Source organism: Eubalaena glacialis, chromosome 6 (assembly GCF_028564815.1).
Source record: "Eubalaena glacialis isolate mEubGla1 chromosome 6, mEubGla1.1.hap2.+ XY, whole genome shotgun sequence".
Lineage (NCBI taxonomy): Eukaryota > Metazoa > Chordata > Mammalia > Artiodactyla > Balaenidae > Eubalaena > Eubalaena glacialis.
This window is the reverse complement of record NC_083721.1, coordinates 50,854,335-50,881,912: the sequence shown is the minus strand read 5'-3', so window position 1 is coordinate 50,881,912 and position 27,578 is coordinate 50,854,335. Positions and strand designations below refer to the sequence as shown.

The 27,578-nt window shown below is 35.6% G+C and overlaps 1 protein-coding gene across 5 annotated transcripts in view; it reads right to left on the bottom strand.

The window, feature by feature from the left end:
- ZPLD1 (zona pellucida like domain containing 1) overlaps positions 1-27,578 on the bottom strand; it is a 313,221-nt gene that overhangs the window by 57,755 nt on the left and 227,888 nt on the right. For 3 of the 5 annotated variants that reach the window (XM_061193034.1, XM_061193039.1, XM_061193038.1), the window contains 3 exons: positions 25,683-25,799; positions 5,877-5,955; positions 5,559-5,697 (listed from right to left, as the gene is read on the bottom strand). The gene's annotated coding sequence lies outside the window, so the exon portion shown is untranslated. Of the gene's footprint in view, positions 1-5,558; positions 5,698-5,876; positions 5,956-15,757; positions 15,812-25,682; positions 25,800-27,578 lie in introns of all 5 variants that reach the window. The other 2 variants (XM_061193037.1, XM_061193035.1) reach the window with 2 other exon arrangements.

The window sequence follows — 27,578 nt, the reverse complement described above, 5'->3', positions numbered from 1 at the left end:
TGAAAGTAGGTGTATGCTAAAAAAAATTAAAAGATCATTTTAACTTTTAATGGAAATAAGAAGGTGTGTTTACAATGAAAAAAATCTAAAAAATAAGTCATTTCAAAGCCAAATAAAAAAATGTGGGGTTAATATTTTGTATCCATAGCAGAGTTGTCTGAGTTAACGTGAGGAGTTTCAAGAAATACAGAAACACAAATCTCTCCCTCTAGCGATTCTAATAAGTAAGTATCCAGGGTTGAGAACCACTGAGACAGAAGAATAAGGTTTTGCTACAGCTGAGATTCCATTTATAGTTGTCTTTTTTTCATTGGTAAGCAGATTTGTTTTTCTTCACCATGGCTACACAACAAGAGTCTGAAAATAGAACCTCCAAGGAAGGACAATGCTACCTGAAGCTACAACATGGCAGCTTCTGTCCACAAGAGTCAGCCAATCAGCAACATAGCACATTTATGAAACTACAGAAAATGAGTTAAGGCTAAGTTTTTGTTGCTTTGATATAGTTCTGACAAATAAAGTGAAAGATATTGAATCAGAAGCAAAACATTTATAGGAAAAGAAGTAAGGAATCTTCTTTCCTACTGAGAGACTATATCCTCTTGTGTCTCTTCTCTGGTCAAATGAAGTAGGATTTTATTTTCCCTCAAATAATCATGACACTTCACACCATGGCTGATGAATCCTACAAATAGACTGCCTCATCATATGTCCCTGCTCAAAATCTTTCATCATTTCTAACACCTTCCAGGAGAAAACCCAACTCTACATGACATAGTAAGAAAAAGCTCCCAAGATGAGATTCCTACTTACCCACCCAAACTCCCACCCCCAACCTACACACTATACTTTGTATAGTTCCCAGAGATAAGAAGTTATTTTACACATCCATGCCTTTGCTCACTTTGCTGACTTTGTCTGGAAAGCTCTTCTTTCCAACTCCACCCTCTTCCTACAGGAACATCTCTCCATTCAGCCTTTCAAGAATCAGCTCAAGCACAGCTCTTCTTTGAAAATATTCCTCTATCAAGACAACCGTTCTTGTTTGTTTAGATGTTAAATTGACCACTGACTCTTCTGTGTTCCCACCAGAGTCTGTGCATCATTCTATAATAACAGTTCTAAAAATGTTTTACACTTAGATCAAGGTTTATCAAATTCAGCACTATTGACATTTTAGACTGGATAAATTCTTTGCTGTAGGATATTTTAACAGCATTGTAAGATGTTTAATAGCATCCTTGGCTTCTTCCCACTATGTGCCAGAAGAACTCCGCCTCAAGTTATGACCACTTCCTATCTCCAGATACTGCCAAATGTCTCCTGCAGTCAAAACCACCCCAGTTGACTAAGATGTGCATCTTTGTTCTCCCCTAATAAACCTGTAAGTTTCATGAAAGCAAGAATGTAATTTTCACCTTTGTGTTTAGGACTTAGCATAGTGCCAGGTCCATTGTAGATTCTCAAGCTATGTTTGTTAAAGGAATGATTATCTTGTTACAAAAGGGATAGTAACACACTATCAAAATGTAGAAGATCAAGCATATCGACATCTATCCTGATCATGATAATGCTTTGGTTTTTTTTAAGGATTACATCACTATTGAAATTAAAATTTTCAATATCATCAAAACATCACTTAAAATCCTCAAATCCATCCACCCATCACTAGAAATCATTTGTATTGATTTTTATGTGGTTTTAATACAAAAGAAAATGAGATTTGGGGTCTAGAACTTGATTTGAAATTATACCTAGGTATATAAAACTCTTGGAGTAAAAATTGCTTGAATATAGTTGGTTAACTGATTCCGTTTTTTAAAAATGCTCAGCTAGTATTTTTATGTTCTCTGAATAGCTTTAATTAATTACTTCACTTTTAAAAAAACGTTCAGGGAGTATTTTTATGCCCTGTAAATAATATTTTCAATTTAAAAAATTTTTACAAACTAAACCCCATCAAAGTTAAAAATAGTCCCTTCCTAAGTCTACTTTCACTCCACTAACATTGATGGAACACATTTCTATGATAGAATTGATAAAGCAAGGAATTTTAGAAGTCAGAAATACATTACTTTAATTTTAAATACTTATTCAAAAGAAGTTCCTAAATAGAATTGCTGTGCCAGAATTCAAATATGTGAGCCCAAATATGCATAATACACAAATACACATAAGTTTTTAAAATGTATGTATTCTATGGATAATGATTTAAAATCTCTAAAAGATTATTTTAAAAGTTATCAATTATTTTAACTTCTTATATCCAAATTATTATTAATTACATTTAAAACAGAAAGAAAAGTTAGCCATGAATTCTTTCCAATTCCATAATATATCTTATCTAGAGATAAATTATTTAATTTGAAAGTACAATTCATGTAATGTACAAAAGATTTTCATTAATGATGGTGTGTTCAACTAAGAGATAGTGTGGTTATATGAACTCTGGCTATTTATTAGATAAGCATATTTGAGCAAATATTGTATTTTAAATTCTAACAATTTGACAATAAGTGGTCTTCATTCTTTCTTATTTTCTCTAATGATGTAATTTCATATTAAATGACTACAATGTTATTGAAAGTTTAAAGTCAACCTTATTTTATAGAGAATCTTAACTTTGCAAATAAAGCCACTGACGTTTTCATTTGGTCTCAGTTCCTTTTAACCAAACTAAAAATATCTTGTGTATTCAGCATCTGAATTTTTCACGCTCACAGCAATAGAAATAACAAAACGTCATATTAATCTATCTTTAACGTCATTGTTCTTGAGGCTTAGCAACTGCTTTTTTTCTTCTTCTTCTTCAGTTTGGCTCTCTATATTCTAAATGATTTTTGGTCACTTTAAAAAAATCCATAAATATCCAAGTATATAATTCTGGTTTTTATATTTTTTGAGATACTAGTACGTATAACCCACTGCGAGTTCTAGAAAACTAATACCTTAAACCAGGACTCAGTAAACTATGGCCTACAGGCTGAATTCTACCTATCACCTATTTTTGTATGGATCATGAGCAAAAGCAGTTTTCACATTTTTTAAATGGTTGCAAAAAGTCAAAATAATAACATTTCATGAAAAGCCAAAATTATATAAAATTCAAAACTTCCAGTGTCAGGAATTCCCTGGTGGTCCAGTGGTTAGGACTCTGTGTTTCCACTGCAGGGGGCACAGGTTCAATCCCTGGTCAGGGAACTAAGATCTTGCAAGCCACTGTGAGGCATGGCCAAAGAAAACCAAAAACAAAAACAAAAACAAAAAACAAAAAATAAACCAAAAAAATTCCAGTGTCTACAAATGAAATGTTATTGAAACATAGCCACACTCACTTGTGCACGTACTTTTCTAAGGCCACTTTTGAGCTACAATGGCAAATATAAGTAGTCATTACAGAGACCCAAAAAGACTGAAATGTTTACTATCTGCCCTTTACAGAGAAGTTTGCAGACCCTGCTTGAAACAATTAGTATATTACTATCACACACACAACATGTAAATCTGGTGAATAGGACACAGTCCATTTCTGAGGGGATTTCTTTCAGCCAATTTCATTTTCTCAATAATATATTTTTCTATAAACCTTGGTAAAGGCCATTGGTTATTAGCAATAAAATACTATGATGTTCTTAAAATACTTGGAAAAGTACTATTGAACTAGTTGAATTGATCATTTACTTTTTTGAGGTGTTCCTTTCTTTACCTCATCATTGAAGTTTTGAGAATTTGGAATTCTTATAATTCCCCAGTTGAAATCAAATTAGACATCTAATAACAATCATCAATGACTCTGAATCTGTAAACTCAGCCTAATGTCTACTTTATCATATCTTAGTAAAGCTGTTATGCCTGGCTCCTAGCTACACCATTTTGTAATGAAGACAAAACACAGCAAACCAGATCAAGTTTAATTTATAGTCTTGATCCAGTTTACATTCCATCTTAAGTACAGGAAAAAAAAAAGCCCACTAATTTGGTAAATTAACCAAAAAATTGAATTCCTTGCAAGCAAACATTGCTAATAGGTGTTTAAATGATACAAAAGATTATCATTCTCTACTAGTGAACTTAACACTATTCAAGCTTTTGAAAAAGCTACAAAAACATGAATTGTCAGTAATTCTGTTTGATGCCTTAACTAAATAGCTAATACTCTGAGCATCTGCTCATGGTTCAAAAGTTACCTTAAAATAAGATTTCCTAGCAGAAAAATTCAACTTTTTATTGCCTCTGCACATTATTATACGCCTTCTTTTAAAGGGGGTAAAAAAGCTTTAAAAGTCTTGAAGGGAATGTAGAATTTAATATTTTGCATGATCTTGATACTATATTATGTGACTATTAATAACAATAACTATATTTTATTTTGAGGATATTTCTGAAAATCTCTAAATGAATGGACATAGAGCATATTTCTAGGTTTTTATATTTTGCTAAGCATTATAACAATCAGTGAAGAAAAATCAAAATTCATTTAGGGACATTTAAAAATAAGTAGGAGCAATGGTTCAAATAGTAGTTCTGATATGTGCCTCAGAAGAAAGCTAGTGACTGAAAAATAAAATAATAAAGAGATATTTTCTATTATGTATTAAAAGAAATATTAGGTTTTTAACTGAATTCAACTCCTTTTTTGTTACTACCAAATTTATTTAAACTGACAGTTTAGAGTTGTTTTTCTTTGTCCCCTAAAACAAATTATAAGAAGCCAATTTAGAGCAGTAAAATAAATAATGTCACACTCCTGAGAACCAAAAAGATTATTATCTCCAACACATGAACCTAAGAAGTGAGGTCTCTTTCTTAACACCACAAACAACTGGTTTTACCAAAGGCAATCTTGGAAAGAAGGAGCCTTAGAGATCACCCAAGAAATGGAAATCACAACGTTTCCTCTAAGTCATGGATGACTTCTCCCAAGTTGTGTGAGATTCCATGTCAATTCTAAAAATACTAGGCTCATCTTTAAAATAATTTTCATTTAAAGGAAAAATAGATTATAATTATCTTCAATTATCATATAATCTCTGTAATTAGAGATGATGCCGTATTCAGCCAGCTTTTCTGGTATGGTAGAACCCTGATAAGAAATCTCAAATATAAATTGCCTGTTTGCTTCCATTAATGGAATATTTGTGGGCTGAAGCCGACTGGTGGCAGACCGTGGATGGGACTGGAGTCTGGAATACAATGGTGTGGCAAACCTGTACAACATTTGACCTCAAGCTCTATGCTTAGAATTGAAGAAACCGCCCAAAGAGTCAGTTCTTTCTCCAAATCTAATCAAAATATTTCAGATGGGACAACAATTCACAAAATAAAATTTTGTTTCCACCTTTCTGTTTCCAAATATGGGAAGATGTTTTTCACTTTCTTTTGCTAAATTTAATTCCCAGCCCAACTGTTACTCATCACTGGAACCGTACGACCAGAAAAGTTTTACTGGAGGCTGCCTTATGTCGTAAACACGTTATTAAATTAAAATGAATTTTCCATGCTTACTAAAAAGGGAGCATTTGTAGTCACATTAGGTGGCTTCAGTGCTGGGTACTTACCCAAGTCCCTGGTTCTGGGGAGTCAGCTGTCCTCCATGTGCCCGGCTCTGCTGCGTGTGACTGAGTGTTGGCCTTACCACACTTTTTCAGAAAAGATTTGATCCTTCAAATGGGAGGTGAGTTGCTCATTATGAGAAGTCTGAAAAAATAAAACCGGATTTTAGACAAGCAAATGCTTCCACAGGTCCCAGAAGTTTTTGCAAGATTAATCATCACCAACATGAAACTTGAGCTCATCTTTTATAAACTTTTGTTTCCTTCCAAATACATCTCTTTCAATTTTCATTTCATTCCTTTACTCTTTTTTTTTTTTCCTACCTGCTTTTGATCTTCTATTTTACACTGTACAGAAGTCTTGAGTGGTATGTGTGAAGCGAGCCATCGTCAGCCTGCTGGTCTAGAAAAATATCATAAAGTAAGAAACAAGGCCTGAGATTGGATTGGGAGTTAATCTGCATGGTTATCAATGTCCTGTTGTGCTTCATGAAAGATGCCTGGTCCTTTCAATACTACATTTCATGTAGCGATGAAAATGGGATATGGAATATCATTGTGAAAACTGGTTTGATTGGGATAATAATGACTAAGAAGCCATCAATGCGAAAAACCTAACAGGACCCAATTGTGAAGAATGAGCTAGACACTGAACCTGCTTCACAATCTCTGCTTTTGTTTAGAGACTTCCACCAGGCTTCGGAGCCTTGGAATGGGTTTGGATGTCATCTAAGCATTCCACCCCAAAAGCTATTATCATTTCTCATTGAGAAGAAAAGTGGAAAGCTGGGATTTGGGTGCCACAGGGAAAGCTTTTTGAGATACCTTGACCATAGTAAAGCTTTGCTTCATGCACTTCATGCACTACTGTGCTTAGGGATGACTGTGGGGAAGCTTGGAGCCCATTGTATAGATTTATGTTACTCCATCGGCTGTTTAATAGTAATTGCTATCCTGAAAAAGGACCTTATTTTATCAGTAATACCACTAGCTGATACCTTTATAAAATTTCATTTTATTCAATTGGCTCAGGGTACTTTAACAACATTTAAGTTCTCAATTGCTTCTGTGATAGAGGCAAGTTGCCTATGGCTACTGTGAACTGAGATTAAAATCCAAGAGTTCAGCCTTTTAAGATTTCTAGTAAATCCCCTGAACCAAACTCTTTCCCTAAATGGTAAGTGAATTTAAAGCTAATATAACTACTAAAAAATAATAGAGGGTATTCACATTGCCTTCTATCTCCTGTTTAGTATTGAAAGAGAGTTTGGTGCTTTCTACACCAGACAAATTCAGGTTCATGTTTTTCAGGGAAGTGTCAGCTCCATAAACAAGCATAGTTATAATACCATTCTACTCCTGAGTAAATATGAGATACATGAATCTACCAACTTTTTGAATACCATCAATATAAAATTCTTTGTATTTTCTTGATTAAAAACATAAAAACAATTCTAGGAAACCTCTTTTTAGGCCTTCCTAATTATGCTGACAGAACTGCAGCATCATTCGCCAGAGGCTGTTTTACTCTATAATGAAGCTTTTGAGTCAGATGTTTTCAAGCGATGTTTCAGGTTTTACTTGGAATGCATCTCTGCCATGTTTTCTACAATTTTAAAAGTTAAATAAAAATGCAACAGGTTCAAGTAGCAATTAATAAATTCTGTCATTTACAACAAAAAATCAGCAGCTTCTATCCTATGAGAAAATGAACATTTCATAAATATTGAATACCATTACACACATACCCTACAAGTTGGTTAGCTAAAAAGAGAGAAATTCCATTAGAGGCTTTCGCAAGGAAAATATAAAATAGTTGAGATAAAGTAGCTGACAGTATTAGTTACTACTTTGCTTTAAAAATGCAGTGAACAGCAATGTCATACATTCCACAAATTTCCAAGGGAAAATTGTACCAGCTATTTGAAAACTCTGAGCCCTTTATTAAGGGGATTTCTTGTCTTATAGGCTGTGTGACTTGGTTGAATATTGATTAGTTGTATATGCAACATATGCTTGTATCAGAGAATAATTTAGCCACATAAAATATTCATCAGTATCTGATAGCATCAGAAGTGGAAATCCTACAGTCATCCTGTCCAGGAAAAGATGTTTCATAGTCAGAAGAAGTGACCAGTACCCTTTAGTACCTAAAAAAGACTGAATTTAGACTAGGAAGGCACCCTGACTTCTGTTTTCTCAAATTAGATGGCTCACTCCCAACTTCCTTTAAAAATCATATGACTAAAACCTCAATGACCGAATTCCTCCAGCTAGAAAATGCAAATAAAAAGCCCTCCTTGTCACATGGAGCAATAATACAGCATAGTTAATAAGTCGGTATTTTAGGACCTTGCTTACAGGAGAGTTATGTTCTTTCCGTCATTTAATAAAAGTATCTTTCTGGTGTGGGACATGAAGGTGAGATTTTTGTCTTTTTATTATTAGAGTCAAACCTAGAATGATGAAATTGACATTCACCAGCACCCTGTGTATTGGGGAAGGGATAAAGGTTGATTTCCACTGTAGTCTCACAAAGTTATCTCTCAGTGATGGAACTGCTTCCAGGGCTCAGTCTTTGCCCTCTTCACTTCACTATGTACAACTGCATCCTGAATGATTCCATCTTATCCAGTTTTATAGCACTTATTTTCTAACATACTACATAACTTATTTATAAGTCTTCTCCCTCCAGACACATACCTGAATGTAATCCCCACTGTAGGTTCTTCTTGTTCCCTAATGCTTCCCTAGTACTCAGAAGAAAGCCTGGCCCATAAGAGGCACTCGATAATATATTTTGAATAAATGAATGAATGAAGAAAAACAGTGACAAATTACAGAAAATGTATTTGAAAGTGGGGATATAAATATGTTTTTTTTCAAAGTTAAAGGAAAAGGCAAATAAGACTAGTTTTAGCATAATTTTCTATTAAAGCAAAATTTTAGCTTCACAGTAAAGAACGGTATTATAAAATAAATATAAGAATTTTGTAGCTCTAAACCTCTGTGCTTGATAAAGTTTGTATCACCCAAATGTTTAGTCTCATTTTCAGAGTTCTTTTTAAGATGGACCTGAGCTCAATATATAAAGGATCTCATAAATATATATATATATGTTGATTTTTAAACTTTGATTGATATAATCAATTAATCCAGCAGCCAGAAACTAATTTTTTTTTAAGATTTATTTATTATTTATTTATTTTTGGCTGCATTGGGTCTTAGTTGCAGCATTCAGGATCTTCGTTGAGGCATGTGGGCTCCTCATTGCAGTGCGTGGGCTTCTCTCTGGTTGTGGCACGTGGGCTCCAGAGCATGTGGGCTCTGTAGTTTGCAGCACAGGGACTCTCTAGTTGAGGCGCGTGAGCTCAGCAGTTGTGGCGCGTGGACTTAGTTGTCCCGTGGCATGTGGGATTTTAGCTCCCTGACCAGGGATCAAAGCCGTTTCCCCTGCATTGTAAGGCGGATTTTTTACCACTGGCCCACCAGGAAAGTCCCCAGAAAATAGTTTTTGACATCAGAGATTCTCCCCCACAAATTTACTTTACTTTTCATTTTCAATTGGCATGTAGGCATCTCATAGATGCACCCTAACAGGTTTCTTACTGCAGAGCTACATTGTAGGAGTGTTATAGTTTTTTCAGGCACTAACAAAACCAGTTGTAGCCCATGTATTCTTATACACAAAGAAATTGGCTCTGTGTCCTAATGGGATTTCAGGCCATGCAGCATTGTAGACAAATTATAAATACAGATTCAGCCATACTTGAAAGAGGACCCAAACAAGCTTTACGCGTAAGTGCAATCGATCTCCCAACTCAACAATTAATTTAACCAAATATTTCTAATCTCAAGAGTCTAAAAGCCAAATAAATTAGCCTTACTTCTTGATCAGCATAAATTGTTGGTTGATAAGTTAGCAAGCAGCTATAGGATACACTAAAATTTTATTGTATTGAAGGTATTATTGTACCACAAAAGGGGAAAATGTTATTAGAGGAATGTTGAATTTATTACTTTAAGACCATCAGTGGAAATACTGGTATATTGTTGCTCGTATGTCTCATGATACTTAAACCTCTGTTTGTTTTTTCAGGTATTTTTAGAGATTCTCCTTATATACAATGTACTAACATATTCTAGATGCTTTCACTGAAGAATTCATGGTTATTACAGTATTTATAGTACTACAATTTCTTGGTAATTATTTATTTACAGATGATCAATTCCAGGAACTAGCTTTATTAGGTATCTGGTATTGAATAACTTTAAGAAAGCTTTTAAATCATCCTAGATTTACAAGGCATTTCCTTGTTTCTTAGATTACTTAGGCACACTCATTTCTGGAAATGCCTAACCGAAAGCATTAAATTTAAAATAATTGTAAATTGGAGTGCTGATGGCTATAAAACTTCAATTACTCTATCAGTTCACCAATACAGCCTGATTTGCCAATAAAAGCACTGAAACTGTGGTTTGTATTTCCAGCAAATCTATGTTGAAAGCCACAAACTAGATAATGGTAGGAAAGATTGTTCTAATCATATCACTATTGTCATAATAAGATGGGCCCATTCTTTTTAAAACCAAGGATTCTAAGAAATTTCTAAGCTAGAAACATAGGCTACTGCAATAGTTTCAACACACATTCGAGGATGGTGGGAGTTTGTTCTGAACTCTTTAGTTAAATTGAGCATCACCTCTTTTCTAAGACAGTAAACAAACTTCAAGGACTACAAAGGCTGGAAGGTAATGTAAATGAGTGATGCAAACTACCTGGTGAAGGGGCACATGGGCACATTGGGTGAGAAGCTGGAACTGTATGAAGCAATGGCTACACTCTTTCAGGAGACTTTTGCCATGCAGGAATACATTACTCAACATTGCCAGACATTCCAATTTTTCAAGGAAAGAGTAGATCATGGTTTTTATTTGAAACTACCCACATTTTATGTGCTGTCTCATGTTTTTAAATCATTTGCACATATTTGGACTGGATTAAATCTTTGAGCTACTAGTTTGCCACCTTGTGTAGAAGTCGGAATAGTCAATGGTATTTTCTTACTAGAAAAAAATGAGACAGTTTCCTGTTAAAATCTTGTTCTTTTAGACAGTACTGCTCAATTAGCTAGTAGTGGTATTTTCCTGAGTCACAGAGTGAATTTCCTATGTCCATTTATACATAATACTGAATGTCCGTGAGGCCCACCATCACAGTTTCACATACATGTTTTTATCATATAAAAAGTACCACATCGTGAAGGGGAAAAATGGTACACCCAAAGGTACCGTCTTGATGTTAGTTTTATTATAATCATTTCAAAGTCATAACATCATAGTTACTTTTTTGACACATTCAGGAAGGTATTTTGTGGCTTTATCCTAACAAAACAAAGGATAAGAAATAAAGAACAATATTAACATTTTCTAGTTTTTCTAATCTATGGTTTTGACCTATAGAAACATATCAATTATGGATGAAAATACAATGTATATGGAAAAGTATTCACTCCCTGAGCTTCATAAATGGAAAAATATTAATCAATTTTTCTCCATCATCATTTTTAAAGAAACCTTTTAAATGTTTTACCTTCTAACCCCTCTCCATACAGCCAACAGTAAATATATATGTAAAATATACATATTTAGAGAGAGAGAGGGGGAGAGAGAGAGAGAGAGAATATATTATACCATTGGTTCTGTTTCTTTGGAGAGCCCTAATACAGTAGGCTAATTTTATACATGTTGCTGCTAAATTCCATCTCCCCTATCTTATAAATTTACAGATTTTTTTCTCAAAAGTTTTTGTCTCATTCGAAATGAAGGAATTTATACTTATTCACAATAAACTTTATCTTATTATAGTCAACTCATTATTCTTGGCTGAATGATTCTTTTGGAGGTTTGCCTCTGGGCTCCCATGTATTCACTGTCTGCTCAGGTTTATCTCAAATACAGAGGATAGAATCATGCTTGCTTCATAAAGGCTAGTTTTTGAAGTCAGATGAATCTAAGATCTGACTTTCTAAGGAAGTGGTCTACACCAGCCATAGCTAATGTGACTGCTGGACACCGTGTTGCTATTGTTTTTCCCAAGCATAAAAAGCTACCTTAATAACTCTTTTGAATCATACTAGACAAATTATAATGCTCAAATTGAATGACACCGTTTATTCTTACCTAGCTTATTAAATTCTCAGGAGAGACTAAACCCTTTGAATGAGAAATCTTAAATCAGTATTAAATTGAGCCCATGTACCCCAAGGAGATTTAGATCATCTGCTAATTCTGCTGGGCAAAGGCTTCCTTTTCTATTCTCTCAGCTTTGGAGAAGTAGAATCCAATTTGCCTCCAACTCCCATTTTTTCATCCTATAGTTAAATAGTCTATGTAAAACAAACTTTTGCAACCATCTTGTGTTATCTGAACCCAGTGTATTCCTTTCCCACAAGAAAATAGATGGATGTATTAAGGACACTGAAAGAGTGTTCACAAACACAGTTCTTTCTTAGGATCTGGTGTCCTTTAAAAATTATTTCCTAAAACATGTGTTAACCTTTATATAAACAATGATTAGGTCAAATAATTTTCTTTTTGCCAAATAAATATTTTGGAAGGTGAATGTTATTACATTTTGAAATGTCACAGAAATCTATTGGTATTCCCATCTGACCACTCTTCCCACCCACCGCCCCCCCCCCACTCTCTTTTGGAACACAAGCATGTGTAGCAAGCCTTTCATGAACAAGGAATCCATTCAGGACTTAGGTACCTGGGCCAATTTCCACTCAGCAGGTTTCCTATGCACTTGTAGGTGCCAAACCGCAACTCTTACGTTTCTCCAAAAGAATTCTTAATAGAGAGGGGATTAAACTCTAAGTGGCTTCCTGATTTCACCATTTCTGAAGCCCAGTGTTAGGTTGCTGAAAGTTCACTCCATTTGTACCATCAGTAGCCTAACAGGCTTTAGAAACTGAGTGAGTGAGGTAATATTTTGTGTGTGTGCAGATGAAATATTGGAGTACTTAGCAATCTATTGCATTAAAGGCACATATACATTTTTGATCATCTCTTTATTTTTTGAAAATAATTCTTCTGTAATATTCTGAGTTTCAGGTTTAACTGAAGAATGTGAGATGAAAATTATTGTAATTTTAATAATAATCTGCATGGTAACATAAAGACAAAAGTAAAGAAATGCCTGTATTTGCCCAATACTGATTCTCAACTCCTCTCTAAGCATATATCTATTCATTATCTTAATATAAAATTTAAAATGTCTTCACAGTGGTAAGGCAATGATAAATGTCCAGTCTATAAATGCCAAAAGCCAGATTGCGGGAATGGTTCCACATACTAATGTTCAATCAAATCAATGTACAACCAAGATGAAAAAGGAAACAAAATGCACAGTAAATGGGGAACTCTCCAAATTATCAAACATGAAATTAAACACTAAAATGATTGCCTTTAAGAATATAATCAGTAATCTGGAAAATGAGTTTTATACAGATATAATGAGTTCCCAAGAATAATTTGTGCAATGTCTAATCAATGGTGTTAGGCTTGTATAAACCTTGCCTAGTGCCATCGTGGTAGTGATTTTTGTCCTAAACATTGTCCAACATCTCCTGTGTTCTCTGAGGCATAAGACCACCAAATATCCACATTTGAATCACATGATCATGCAAGGTTATTTGTGAAAATTAATTTTGTTTATTTGTCTATCTGGACCCACAGTTGAGCTCTCACCTTAAAATCAAGAAGTGGCATTGCTGGAATAAACAACTTTGGTAGAGTCAGTTTATAATCACTACTCCAGCAATACATGGAAATTCCATGGGCAAGGGTTATTTACTGATATTCATCCTAAGTAATTTTCCTCCTTGTCAAGGAGGTATGCCTTCCTTCAGTTTTAAGAAATGCAAGCTATAAAGATTCAGAAGGGTCAGGAAACAAATACTCCATATAGTCTGAAATTAAGGGATCAAATTAATACCTTTGATAATTTACAATGTTTTAAAATTAATTTTATTTTGTATAATTTCTATATTACAAGGGTAATATTCTGGCCAGTGATATATGTGGGCCTGTTTTTGTCAAAAGCCATGTGTTCTGTTTACTGGAGACTGACCCCAAAGTCCATTGTACTAGATATTTAGTTAAGAAAATCTCTTAAGGATCAAATGCATTTTTCCCAAGCTCACTATATTATTACATTTGTTTATTTTTTTTTTCAGTCATGGCTGAAGTAAGTGGTTTCTACCTATTTTTAAATTGATTTAAGGGATATTATAAGTAAGAGATGTGGATATAAATAATATCTGCTTTATAATCATGTTATTATAAAAAAAGGTAAAGGACAAGAGTCAAACAGCGAAAGAGGGATTTAGTTCAAGAGTCTATAAAGGAGCATTAACTAAAATATGAACACTATCTTCAATAGCAACTTCACAGAAAATGAAGAACACAGACATTCTTTTTTATACTGCTTCTTATCACGGCTCTTTAAAAAAATTAGCATTGAAAAGAAAAGGTTAAGTGACAGGAATTTTTTCTTTTCTGTGTCTCAGTGGTCTTCTGAGAATTTTTCTTTCTTTCAAGTCATAGAAATCATCCCTGTGCCTGACATTTTTAATTGCCCTCGAATATCAATTCATTTCATCTTCCTTTCTAAATGAATACAAATTAATTTAGTGGGTAATGTTTCTATTTAAAAATACTTAGCTTTCCACGCTCCCGTGAATCTGTAGATGGGCATGTGACTACTTCTGGACAAAGAGGTATACGTGACAGTTAAGGGTTGGGCTTTTCAGAGCGTTGTCTTCCTAACAGACTGAGCAAACCTAGTCAATGTATCTTTTGCCCTTTATCTTTTCCCTGTCTTTCTTCCTAGATTGAAAAGTGATATCTAGAAGGGTAATAGCATTTTTTGTAAATATGAGGAGAACGGCCTTGCACTAAGGATGACAGCATAACAACAACACTAAGGTTGTTGTTATGCTGTCATGTCACCATAACAACAACCCTGGATTACTGTCTGCCTCCAGACTCAACGTTACATGAAAAATAAGATAAATGAAGCAAAATAAAAGAATAAAATAAGCACGTCAACTGACTTTCTGTGACACAGCTGAATACAACCTTAACACTCAGACTTCCTTTATGTGTCCTTGCCCCACTCTGGTTTAGGTGCTCCTCCTTGTTTCCATGACATCTCCTACAATCCCAAACACAGTACTTTCTGCCTCTCACTGCATCATAAATTTCAGGAAGACAGAAATCATGTCAATCTTTCAATCAGTGATGTCCCTTGAATTTTGTACATGTCTACATAGCACACAGTAGGCACCCAATACATTTGATAAATGGGGAAATAATAAAGAAATGACTGAATAAGTACAATTCCCACCTCTCTATATCTACTACTAACAAATAATCCAAAACTCTTCTTGTTTTCACTTAGACTATTGTAGTATCTTCCTCATGGTTTTTCCTGCATCCCCCTTGCTCAAAAACCCTCCCATAGCTTCCTATTATATTTATAATTAAATCCAAATCCTTTACACATTCTATGAAGCCTAGTATGATCTGGCTACTCTCTACTGCTCTGAATATACCTCTGTTCATTCTCTTCATTATATTCCAACCACAGTGGCTTTCTTTTGGCTACTGAAACATTCCAAGCTCATTCTCACCTTAAGATCTTTATGCCAGATGCTTCATTTCCACAGATGTTCACACAGCCGACTCCTTCTTGCCTTTTAGATCTCAGCTCAGATCACTTCCTCAGAGAGGTCACAGCTGACAACTCAATCTAAAGGAACTCATCAAACACTCTATCCCATAGCCTTCTTGTGGGGCTGTTGAGAAAATATTTTTGTTTCTGCACAGTAGGGCTTTCTGAGAAAATTTTACTGAAATTTCAAACTTGAGCTACAATACAACCCTTAGAAGGTAATTTATGATGGAATAAATAATAAGAACTCCAGAGAGATTTACTTCCCAGAGGTATGTGTTTACATTTCAAGGGGAGTTGAGACCCAGGACCATGGAGACATTTCAAAAAGTGAGGACTCAGTATTCTCTCCATTACTTTTCCAAGGAAACTCTCTCAAAAGAGGAAGGAAAACAGCTGCCCCTCTCTCCTATATCAATGTCCAGATTCATTTTCTTTTGGGGGAAGAGGAGGGCTTACTCACCTACAATTCAGACCCAGTATGTGTAGAGTAACATCTGGCTCTTACTGCTTTGCCCTGGAGGGAGGACGTTGTAGCACAAGGGAAACAACACATTATTATTTACTATAAATAAGTAGTGATAAATCTTCTCTGCTCCAGAAACCTCATGTTGGCATTCAGGGTAATATTAATAAATATAGTATAAAAAACATAATCTCTCCTTTATTCTTTTATAGTTCTTGTCATCCAGTACTGGGTATCCACATCACTCAAGATGGTGCACGAGTTCAGAGTCTTTGTTAGGTTTACAACTCATGCCTGAAAGAGCTCCTAGTAGGAGATCAACAAGTGTTAGTGGAATGAATAAATGAATCAGTCAATGAAATGAAAAAAAAAAAATCACTGAAATGACAACTTTTTGGAGTACTGGATTGTGTAGATTTCTACTGATTTGGCTTAAAGCAGAGGGGAGATTAAAAATTTTAGAAAAACAATTGTTTATCTCGGATGACCTGCTAAAGCATAGTATATAGTAACATATAACATATCTTTATGTAACATAGTAACATATCTTTGAAAATTGAGGTTTTTATAAATGTCTGAAGTGAAGACATTTTGGGTTTTTTTTTTAACGAACTGATTTCCTTATAACTTAGCTACTGGCTGTGTAGTTAATGAGATTTATGTTTATATAAATATTGAATAATTTATATTTTATATAAATATTGAATAAGTTATCTGTATTCTTGCCCAGCTGCACAGCAGTTGAGATGAGAACCCAGCCTTCTCTGAAAAAGCAGCTTTAGCCCTTCCCAAGGCTCTGAACAAAAACACAATTAATTCCTCAGAGTTCTGCATCATAAGTTAACTGGAAAATTTAAAAGAGTGTACTTTAGTAACTCTCAATCTCTATCACATGAATGCTGACAACAATTTAAATTTGAGGAGGACTCCACCTTAATGGCATTTCCAGTTGAGTTACTCCCAAAATACATTTGGCAGAACCTGCAGGGTAGACTTACTAAGCATCATCCACTTGAATATTGAAAGAGATCTTCAGAAAACAATTATTTTCATTTTGATGGAATTGATACTGAGTTCTTACTTCTGATAACACTTGTACAATTTGTTCAAGCTGATCATCTCATTGTAGAAACAAAACAAACATCTTGACAGCATAAATATTTGACAAATGTAATTCTTAAAGATTTCACTCAAAGAAAAAAATGGGCTCTGAATTATGGTGGTGTATTCAAGAATGGCTAGAATTAATTAGGCATTTTCTTTAAATTTTAAACATTTTAAACTATGGGTTATGGTAAAAATAATTTCTTCTTTAAGAACTGCTGAATGTAGTAGGTATTTTTAAAATTTTATCATAACAAGTCAGTTGAAATTACCTAGAGTTTGAGGAGAAAGTAAGCATAACGTAAACTTCTGAAATCTAAGTCTACCATAAACACCACATTTGATCAACTCTTTAGAGAGGTATCCAATCTAAATGATTATATACAAATGTGTTGCTACTGTGAATAAGGGTGTACAGACTTAAATCCTATTAGGAGGATAAATTAATAGAAGATAAACTGTAATGATAAACTGATAGAAGATAAACTGTAAGTTTGCAACGCCCAATGCCTTCAGAAGGGTAAAATCTGGGTAAACAAGGATTAAAATTTAAATACTGTGTAGTTGTGTCTCTAGCATATTCCATAGAACAGGGCACTCTGATTGGCAGGCATGAGCCTCTAGCCTTCTCAGTAGGTATATTGTTATAGTAAAGCTGGCCAATCTATTAACACTGTTTCCAAAGATCATCTAAATAATTTTTTTTAACATTTTTATTGGATTATAATTGCTTTACAATGGTGTGTTAGTTTCTGCTTTATAACAAAATGAATCAGTTATACATATACATATATCCCCATATCTCTTCACTCTTGCGTCTCCCTCCCTCCCACCCTCCCTATCCCACCCTTCTAGCTGGTAACAAAACACCGAGCTGATCTCCCTCTGCTAAGCGACTGCTTCCCACTAGCTGTCTATTTTACATTTGGTAGTGTATATATGTCTATGCCACTCTCACTTCGTCTCAGCTTACCCTTCCCCCTCTCTGTGTCCTCAAGTCCATTCTCTAGTAGCTCTGCGTCTTTATTCCCATCTTGCCCCTAGGTTCTTCATGACCTTTTTTTTTTTTTTTTTAGATTCCATATATATGTGTTAGCATACGGTATTTGTTTTTCTCTTTCTGACTTACTTCACTCTGTATGACAGACTCTAGGTCCATCCACCTCACTACAAATAACTCAATTTCGTTTCTTTTTATGGCTGAGTAATAGTCCATTGTATATATGTGCCACATCTTCTTTATCCATTCATCTGTCAAGGGACACTTAGGTTGCTTCCATGACCTGGCTATTATAAATAAAGCTGAATTGAACATTGTGATAAATGACTCTTTTTGAATTATGGTTTTCTCAGGGTATATGCCCAGTAGTGAGATTACTGGGTCATATGGTACTTCTATTTTTAGTTTTTTAAGGAACCTCCATACTGTTCTCCATAGAGGCTGTATCAATTTACATTCCCACCAACAGTGTATGAGGGTTCCCTTTTCTACACATCTTCTCCAGCATTTATTGTTTGTAGATTTTTTGATGATGGCCATTCTGACCGGTGTGAGATGATATCGCATTGTAGTTTTGATTTGCATTTCTCTAATGATTAATGATGTTGAACATTCTTCCATGTGTTTGTTGGCAATCTGTATATCTTCTTTGGAGAAATGTCTATTTAGGTCTTTTGTCCATTTTTGGATTGGGTTGTTTGTTTTTTTGATGTTGAGCTGCATGAGCTGCTTGTAAATTTTGGAAATTAATCCTTTGTCAGTTGCTTCATTTGCAAATATTTTCTCCCATTCTGTGGGTTGTCTTTTCGTCTTGTTAATGGTTTCCTTTGCTGTGCAAAAGCTTTTAAGTTTCATTAGATCCCATTTGTTTAGTTTTGTTTTTATTTCCATTTCTCCAGGATGTGGGTCAAAAAGGATCTTGCTGTGATTTATGTCATAGAGTGTTCTGCCTATGTTTTCCTCTAAGAGTTTGATAGTGTCTGGCCTTACATTTAGGTCTTTAATCCATTTTGAGTTTATTTTTGTGTATGGTGTCAGGGAGTGTTCTAATTTCATTCTTTTATATGTAGCTGTCCAGTTTTCCCAGCACCACTTATGGAAGAGGCTGTCTTTTCTCCTTGTATATTCTTGCCTCCTTTATCAAAGATAAGGTAACCATATGTGCGTGGGTTTATCCCTGGGCTCTCTATCCTGTTCCATTGATCTATATTTCTGTTTTTGTGCCAGTACCATACTGTCTCGATTACTGTAGCTTTGTAGTATAGTCTGAAGTCCAGGAGCCTGATTCCTCCAGCTCTGTTTTTCTTTCATAAGATTACTTTGTCTATTCGGGGTCTTTTGGGTTTCCATACAAATTGTGAAATTTTTTTATTCTAGTTCTGTGAAAAATGCCAGTGGTGGTTTGATAGGGATTGCATTGAATCTGTAGATTGCTTTGGGTAGTATAGTCATTTTCACAATGTTGATTCTTCCAATCCAAGAACATGGTATATCTCTCCATCTGTTTGTATCATCTTTAATTTCTTTCATCAGTGTCTTATAATTTTCTGCATACAGGTCTATTGTCTCCTTAGGTATGTTTATTCCAAGGTATTTTATTCCTTTTGTTGCAACAGTAAATGGAAGTGTTTTCTTAATATCACTTTCAGATTTTTCATCATTGGTGTATAGGAATGCAAGAGATTTCTGTGCATTAATTTTGTATCCTGCTACCTTACCAAATTCATTGATTAGGTCTAGTAGTTTTCTGGTAGCATCTATAGGATTCTCTATGTATAGTATCAAGTAATCTGCAAACAGTGACAGTTTTACTTCTTTTCCGATTTGGATTCCTTTTATTTCTTCTTCTTCTCTGATTGCTGTGGCTAAAACTTCCAAAACTATGTTGAATAATAGTGGTGAGAGTGGGCAACCTTGTCTTGTTCCTGATCTTACTGGAAATGGTTTCAGTTTTTCACCATTGAGGACGATGTTAGCTGTGGGTTTGTCGTATATGGCCTCTATTATGTTGAGGTAAGTTCCTTCCATGCTGACTTTCTGGAGGGCTTTTATCATAAATGGATGTTGAATTTTGTGGAAAGCTTTCTCTGCATCTATTGAGATGATCATATGGTTTTTCTCCTTCAATTTGTTAATATGGTTTATCACATTGATTGATTTGTGTATATTGAAGAATCCTTGCATTCCTGGGATAAACCCCACTTGATCATGGTGTATGATCCTTTTAATGTGCTGTTGGATTCTGTTTGCTAGTATTTTGTTGAAGGATTTTTGCATCTATGTTTCTTTTATTGTGACATCTTTGTCTGGTTTTGGTATCAGGGTGATGGTGGCCTCGTAGAATGAATTTGGAAGTGTTCCTCCCTCTGCTATATTTTGGAAGAGTTTGAGAAGGATAGGTGTTAGCTCTTCTCTAAATGTTTGATAGAATTCACCTGTGAAGCCATCTGGTCCTGGGCTTTTATTTGTTGGAAGATTTTTAATCACTTTCAATTTCATTACTTGTGATTGGTCTGTTCATATTTTCTATTTCTTCCTGGTTCAGTGTTGGAAGGTTGTGCATTTCTAAGAATTTGTCCATTTCTTCCAGGTTGTCCATTTTATTGGCATATAGTTGCTTGTAGTAATCTCTCATGATCCTTTGTATTTCTGCAGTGTCATTTGTTACTTCCCCTTTTTCATTTCTAATTCTATTGATTTGAGTCTTCTCCTTTTTTTTCCTTGATGAGTCTAATGGTTTATCAATTATGTTTATCTTCTCAAAGAACCAGCTTTTAGTTTTATTGATCTTTACTATCATTTCCTTCATTTCTTTTTCATTTATTTCTGATGTGATCTTTATGATTTCTTTCCTTCTGCTAACCTTGGGGTTTTTTTGCTCTTCTTTCTCTAATTGCTTTAGGTGTAAGGTTAGGTTGTTTATTTGAGATGTTTCTTGTTTCTTAAGGTAGAATTTTATTGCTATAAACTTCCCTCTTAGAACTGCTTTGCTGTATCCCATAGGTTTTGGCTCGTCATGTTTTCATTGCCATTTGTTTCCAGGTATTTTTTGATTTTGTCTTTGATTTCTTCACTGATCTCTTGGTTATTAAGTAGTGTATTGTTTATTCTCCATGTGTGTGTATGTTTTACAGATTTTTTTCCTGTAATTGATATCTTGTTTCATAGCGTTGTGGTAGAAAAGATACTTGATACAATTTCAATTTTCTTAAATTTACCAAGGCTTGATTTGTGACGTAAGATATAATCTATCCTGGAGAATGTTCCATGAGCACATGAGAAGAAACTGTATTCTGTTGTTTTTGGGTGGAATGTCCTATAAATATCAATTAAGTCCGTCTTGTTTAATATATCATTTAAAGCTTGTGTTTCCTTATTTATTTTCATTTTGGATGATCTGTCCATTGGTGAAAGTGGGGTGTTAAAGTCCCCTACTTTGATTGTGTTACTGTCGATTTCCCCTTTTATGGCTGTTAGTATTTGCCTTATGTATTTAGGTGCTCCTGTGTTGGGTGCATAAATATTTACAATTGTTATATCTTCTTCTTGGATTGATCCTTTGATCATTATGGAGTGTCCTTCTTTGTCTCTTGTAATAGTCTTTGTTTTAAAGTCTATTTTGTCTGCTATGAGGATTGCTACTGCATCTTTCTTTTGATTTCCATTTGCATGGAATATCTTTTTCCATCCCCTCACTTTCAGTCTGTATGTGTCCCTTGGTCTGAAGTGGCTCTCTTGTAGACAGCATATATACGGGTCTTGTTTTTGTATCCATTCAGCCAGTCTATGTCTTTTGGTTGGAGCATTTAATCCATTTACATTTAAGGTAATTATCGATATGTGTGTTCCTATTACCATTTTCTTAATTGTTTTGGGTTTGTTATTGTAGGTCTTTTCCTTCTCTTGTGTTTCCTGTCTAGAGAAGTTCCTTTAGCATTTGTTGTAAAGGTGGTTTAGTTGTGCTGAATTCTCTTAGCTTCTGCTTGTCTGTAAAGGTTTTAATTTCTCCATCAAATCTGAAGGAGATCCTTGCTGGATAGAGTAATCTTGGTTGTAGGTTTTTCCCTTTACTTACTTTAAATGTGTCCTGCCACTCCCTTCTGGCTTGCAGAGTTTCTGCTGAAAGATCAGCTGTTAACCTTATGGGGATTCCCTTGTATGTTATTTGTTGTTTTTTCCTTGCTGCTTTTAATATTTTTCTTTGTATTTAATTTTTGATATTTTGATTAATATGTGTCTTGGCGTTTTTCTCCTTGAATTTATCTTGTATGGGATTCTCTGTGCTTCCTGGACTTGATTAACTGTTTCCTTTCCCATATTAGGGAAGTTTTTAACTATAATCTCTTCAAATGTTTTCTCAGTCCCTTTCTTTTTCTCTTCTTCTTCTGGGACCCTTATAATTCGAATGTTGGTGCATTTAATATTGTCCCAGAGGTCTCTGAGACTGTCCCCAATTCTTTTCATTCTTTTTTCTTTATTCTGCTCTGCAGTAGTTATTTCCACTATTTTATCTTCCAGGTCACTTACCCGTTCTTCTGCCTCAGTTATTCTGCTATTGATCCCTTCTAGAGAATTTTTAATTTCATTTATTGTGTTGTCCATGATTGTTTGTTTGCTCTTTAGTTCTTCTAGGTCCTTGTTAAACATTTCTTGTATTTTCTCCATTCTATTTCCAAGATTTTGGATCATCTTTACTATCATTACTCTGAATTCTTTTTCAGGTAGACTGCCTATTTCCGCTTCATTTGTTAGGTCTGGTGGGTTTTTACCTTCCTCCTTCATCTGCTGTGTGTTTCTTTGTCTTCTCATTTTGCTTAACTTACTGTGTTTGGGGTCTCCTTTTCGTAGGCTGCAGGTTCATAGTTCCCGTTTTTGTTGGTGTCTCCCCCCAGTGGCTAAGGTTGGTTCAGTTGGTTGTGTAGGCTTCCTGGTGGAGGGGACTAGTGCCTGTGTTCTTGTGGATGAGGCTGGATCTTGTCTTTCTGGTAGGCAGGTCCACATCTGGTAGTGTGTTTTGGGGTGTCTGTGAACTTATTATGATTTTAGGCAGCCTCTGTGCTAATGGATGAGGTTGTGGTCCTGTCTTGCTAGTTGTTTGGCATAGGGTGTCCAGCACTGTAGCATGCTGGTCGTTGAGTGGAGCTGGGTCTTGGCGTTGAGATGGAGATCTCTGGGAGATTTTTGCCGTTTGATATTACATGGAGCTGGGAGGTCTCTGGTGGACCAATGTCCTGACCTTGGCTCTCCCACCTCATAGGCACAGCTCTGATGCCTGGCTGGAGCACCAAGAGCCTTTTGGGAGGTCTGAGGTCTTCTGCCAGAGTTCAGTAGGTGTTCTGTAGGAGTTGTTCCACATGTAGATGTATTTCTGATGTATTTGTGGGGAGGAAGGTGATCTTCACGTCTTACTCTTCCACCATCTTGAAGCTCCTCCTCCATCTAAATAATTTTTGTCTGAGTTTTTTATACCATCAGATTTCCCAAATAAATATCTCTTCTGACAAGAAAATTCAATGATACCCCAATATCCCTATTTCCAACCACTTAGCAATTCAAAACAGATTAATTTATAGGGCTCTTATAGTTCAGTAGATATAGATCAGTCTTCCAGAGGTTTCTACCTACAGAGAAAAATAAAATCAAGTTCCTGAATCTACAAAACTGAGAAATAAGACTTGGAAAAATAGTGATACCATAAATATCACTACATTATATATATAGTTATACTTTATAATTATACTATATACTTTATATACTATACAGTATATAAAGCAATATGGAAAGGGTGATGCTGTTATTAATTTGTAACCCTTACAAAGAAAAATGTTTTTGAAAGCCTGAGGCAAGGGTTGGATATATAATTTGCAGGCTCAGTGCAAAACAAAAATGTGGACTCCTTGTTCAAAAGAAAGGAAAGAAAGCTTTTTCTGTTCTGCAGTCTCTCACCCTGTCATGGTGATTTCCATTTCCTTTCAACATTCTGCTCCCTTGGGAGTGAGGATACTAGCAGGGAAAGTATAGACCCTCACAAGTGTCCTCTCCACGTCCATCCCTAAGTCCCCACAGGGAACAGAGGGCAGTAGAAGTCACCAGGTGGAAGTAAGGGAGTGGGTTACTGGACACCCAACCAGGGGAGGCGGGGACATAGGGACCTGACAGGAGGCAAGACCACGTGTGAGTAGAGGTTCCAAGATCCCAGTGCATGCTCCGTCATCCCACTGGGATGATTTTGACTACAAAATACAAATTTAAAGCAAAATTATTAAAAATTTTATGATGACCACATTGTGTTAAATCCTAAGCATTGGGCCTTGTGTAACTGCTCTAGTCACAGGCCCATACACCTGGCTCTTCCTAAGGCAGATATAGTTACACAGTCTCCCTGTCTAGGTCCCGGCTCTGACTTAATCTGCCTCATCTATTTCTACCATCTACAGGCCGGTCTGGTTGCTTTCAGGACTGTGCTGATGTGGTCTTGGCAGAGAACCCTGAGCTTTTCTGTTTGCCATTGCTCTGTACCCACTTACCCTCATGTGTTCATATTGCTCTTGCTACAGAAATTTATGTTCCTAATTACTATGTCACAAATTTCCACAACTCCTCTGAAACCCCATTCAAATGTTAATGTTCCTTTCTGGTCACTAACAGTGCAGGAATGTGGGGTTTGAGAGACCTCTGTGACTTAAGTCACATCCAGGCTGAAAGCAGCTTAGAAAAAATAGCCTCATGACTCAAATTATCTTCTCCCCCATGTAAGGCCCTTATTTCTGACTATAAAAGACACCAACAAGGAGGACCACACTGTCAGTTATTGGTCAAGCTGGGGTGTGCATTCAAACAGCTGCAGGAGTTACAATAAACTATAAGTGTAGGAGGCCTGGTCTGAGGGGTTAGAGAGACTTCGTCTGTCTTGATACCTCTTCAATGAAACAGAGTCTAAAATGTCATATTATTAATTAGTCCAGTTATGACCTTGGACAACTCACTTCATATCTCTCTCATTCTTTATCTGTCAAAAATCAAAAAGTTGAAATTACATTCTCTAAGTCCTAACCAGTTTCAAAAGTGTTTAATTCCATGAGAGAAAATAGAAAGGATAGAAGAAGTGTAACCAAAGTCCCTTTTCACTAAAAATAGAGCTACCATATGATCCAGCAATCCCACTTCTGGGCATATATCCAGAAAAGATGAAAACTCTAATTTGAAAAGATACATGCACCCCAATGTTCATTACAGCACTATTTACAATAGCCAAGACATGGAAGCAACCTAAATGTCCATCAACAGATGACTGATAAAGAAGATGTGGTACAAATATACAATAGAATATTATGCAGCCATAAAAAAGAATGAAATAATGCCATTTGCAGCAACATGGATGGAACCAGAGAATATGTACTAAGTGAAGTAAGTCAGACAGAGAAAGACAAGTATTATATGATATCACTTATATGTGGAATCTAAAAAATAATACAAATGAATTTATTGACAAAACAGAAACAGATTCACAGACATGGAAAACAAACTTTTAGTTACCAAAGGGGAAATGTGGGGGGGGGGTGTAAATTAGGAGTATGGGATTAACAGGTACACACTACTATATATATAACAGATAAACAACAAGGACCTATATTCAATATCTTATAATAACCTATAATGGAAAAGAATCTAAATATATATATATACACAAATCACTTTGCTGTACACCTGAAACTAACACAATACTGTAAATCAATAGAAAACAAAATAACAAACAAAACCAAAAAGGCCTTTTTCAAATAAACCTGAAAATGTATCTTTCAGTATATCTGTTTTTACCTCTAATGTGGCATGGATCCCTGATGTGTCAGTTCAGGTCCTCTGGGAGGAGGTGCTGAGATGAAGTGAGGAGAGCAAGAGGTCCACTGGGGTTGAGGGGTAAGGCGTGGGAAGTGCCTGTGAAAAACAAAAGAGGAAGAAGCAGAAGTGAGCAGGAAAAGCTTTCAGGAACAACAAAGATCTGACGCGAAGGAAAGGGAAGAAGGGAGAGAGCAGAAATGGGCACAGAAAGCCTCAGAGTGCTACAAACCTGAAAAAGTCTTTGGTAACCCAATGGGGAGCTCCAGAGCAAAGACAGCCCTTTGGAGAGTATTCTCATGTAGTGTACAGAGAATCACCTGGGAAGACTGGCTTCATATCAAACACTGAGCGCATTCCTGAGGTCCTGCTGCTGGAGGTGGTTGTCTAACTACAAGTTCTTTCTTGCAGGGAGATTCATGGTGTACAACTCCATGGCTGCACCCCGATCATGTTAATTATAAAAGCAAGCCATGATGTTAAGAAACCCAGGCATTTTTGTCAGATCCCTTCACAGGCTTACATTTCTAGGACTCAGTTCTAGTATTTTTAAAGTAATGGGACAGTTGATCATCATTAATGAGTACTGTATAATTAATGAGGATTAAAATAATTTTTTTAAAAAACATGTGGAGTAGAGAAATTTAGAGCTAGAAGGAATCAAAAATTATTAGCCCAACCCCTTCATTTGACAAAGAGAAAACTGAGGTCCACAGGGACTAAGTACCCAATGTTACCATCGGGCTAGTTAGTGCCAGGGCAGGAATGGAACCCACACCTTCTCACCCCCAACCCAGGCCTCTAAAAGGAGCTGAACAAGGCAAAAAAAGAGAAATTTTATTTCACCAACAGTTCAGACTTTTAAAAAAATATTCAGAATTGGGAACAGATGTTCTGTCACACTGATGGGGCAGACAAGTAAAAGTTTAGAACAGAATTCAGCACCGCAAAATCCATATGAGGTGAATCATATTACAGTTGACCCTTGAACAACATGGGTTGAACAGCTTAGGTCCACTTATACATAGATTTATTTTTGATAGTAAATACTACACAATGGATCTGTGGAATCTTGGATACGGGGAACCAAACCACATATAAGGAGGGCCAACGATAAATTATAGGCGAACTTTCAACTGAATGGAGAGTTGGCAACAAGGCTATCTAATTTAACTTAAACATTTAAGTAACTAAAGTAAACATTCTGCTTCCATGAGGAAGAGATTTCTAACAACGAAAACTGAGAAACCATCTTGATCATTGGACAAGTGTGAATAGGATCAGGGAAGCCAAAAACCTTGGGAGCTGGGTAAAAGAGAGAGATGTACTCTATCCTCTCCCTGCAAGCCAGAGAATAAGCCAAATGAGTAGGTCTCAACAAGCTATTTATTTAGAGAAATGTACAGCTTATACAGATTATAGGATAAATAAGTATGATACTTATTTGGGGATCACCATAATACTAAATGCTTTTCTCATGAGTCCACTCCAGTTACAATGTTTGTTATACAGAAAATAGTAATCTATAATCATTATCATTTTCAGGTAAATAATTATTATAGCAAGTGTTACTAGCTTGAAAGACACTGATAACTTCCTAAAAATACCTAAAAATATTTTGTTGTTTGAAGGACTAAGAAAAGTATATACGGCTAAAGCTAAGTGGCCCTTGAGGGAAGGGCTCTGAGACTATTACAGCTTTGACATGGTACCTTCTGTTATATAAAATGTGACCTCGTGTCTCAGAAGACCACTTGGCTGGAGGAGTTCTTCCTACTGGCACACTACTGTACTGGGTGCTGTCTCTAGGTAGAAAAGTAGAGAGCAACTTTCTTCTATCAAAGCATTTCTAGTTGAAATGGAAATATAGACCGTATA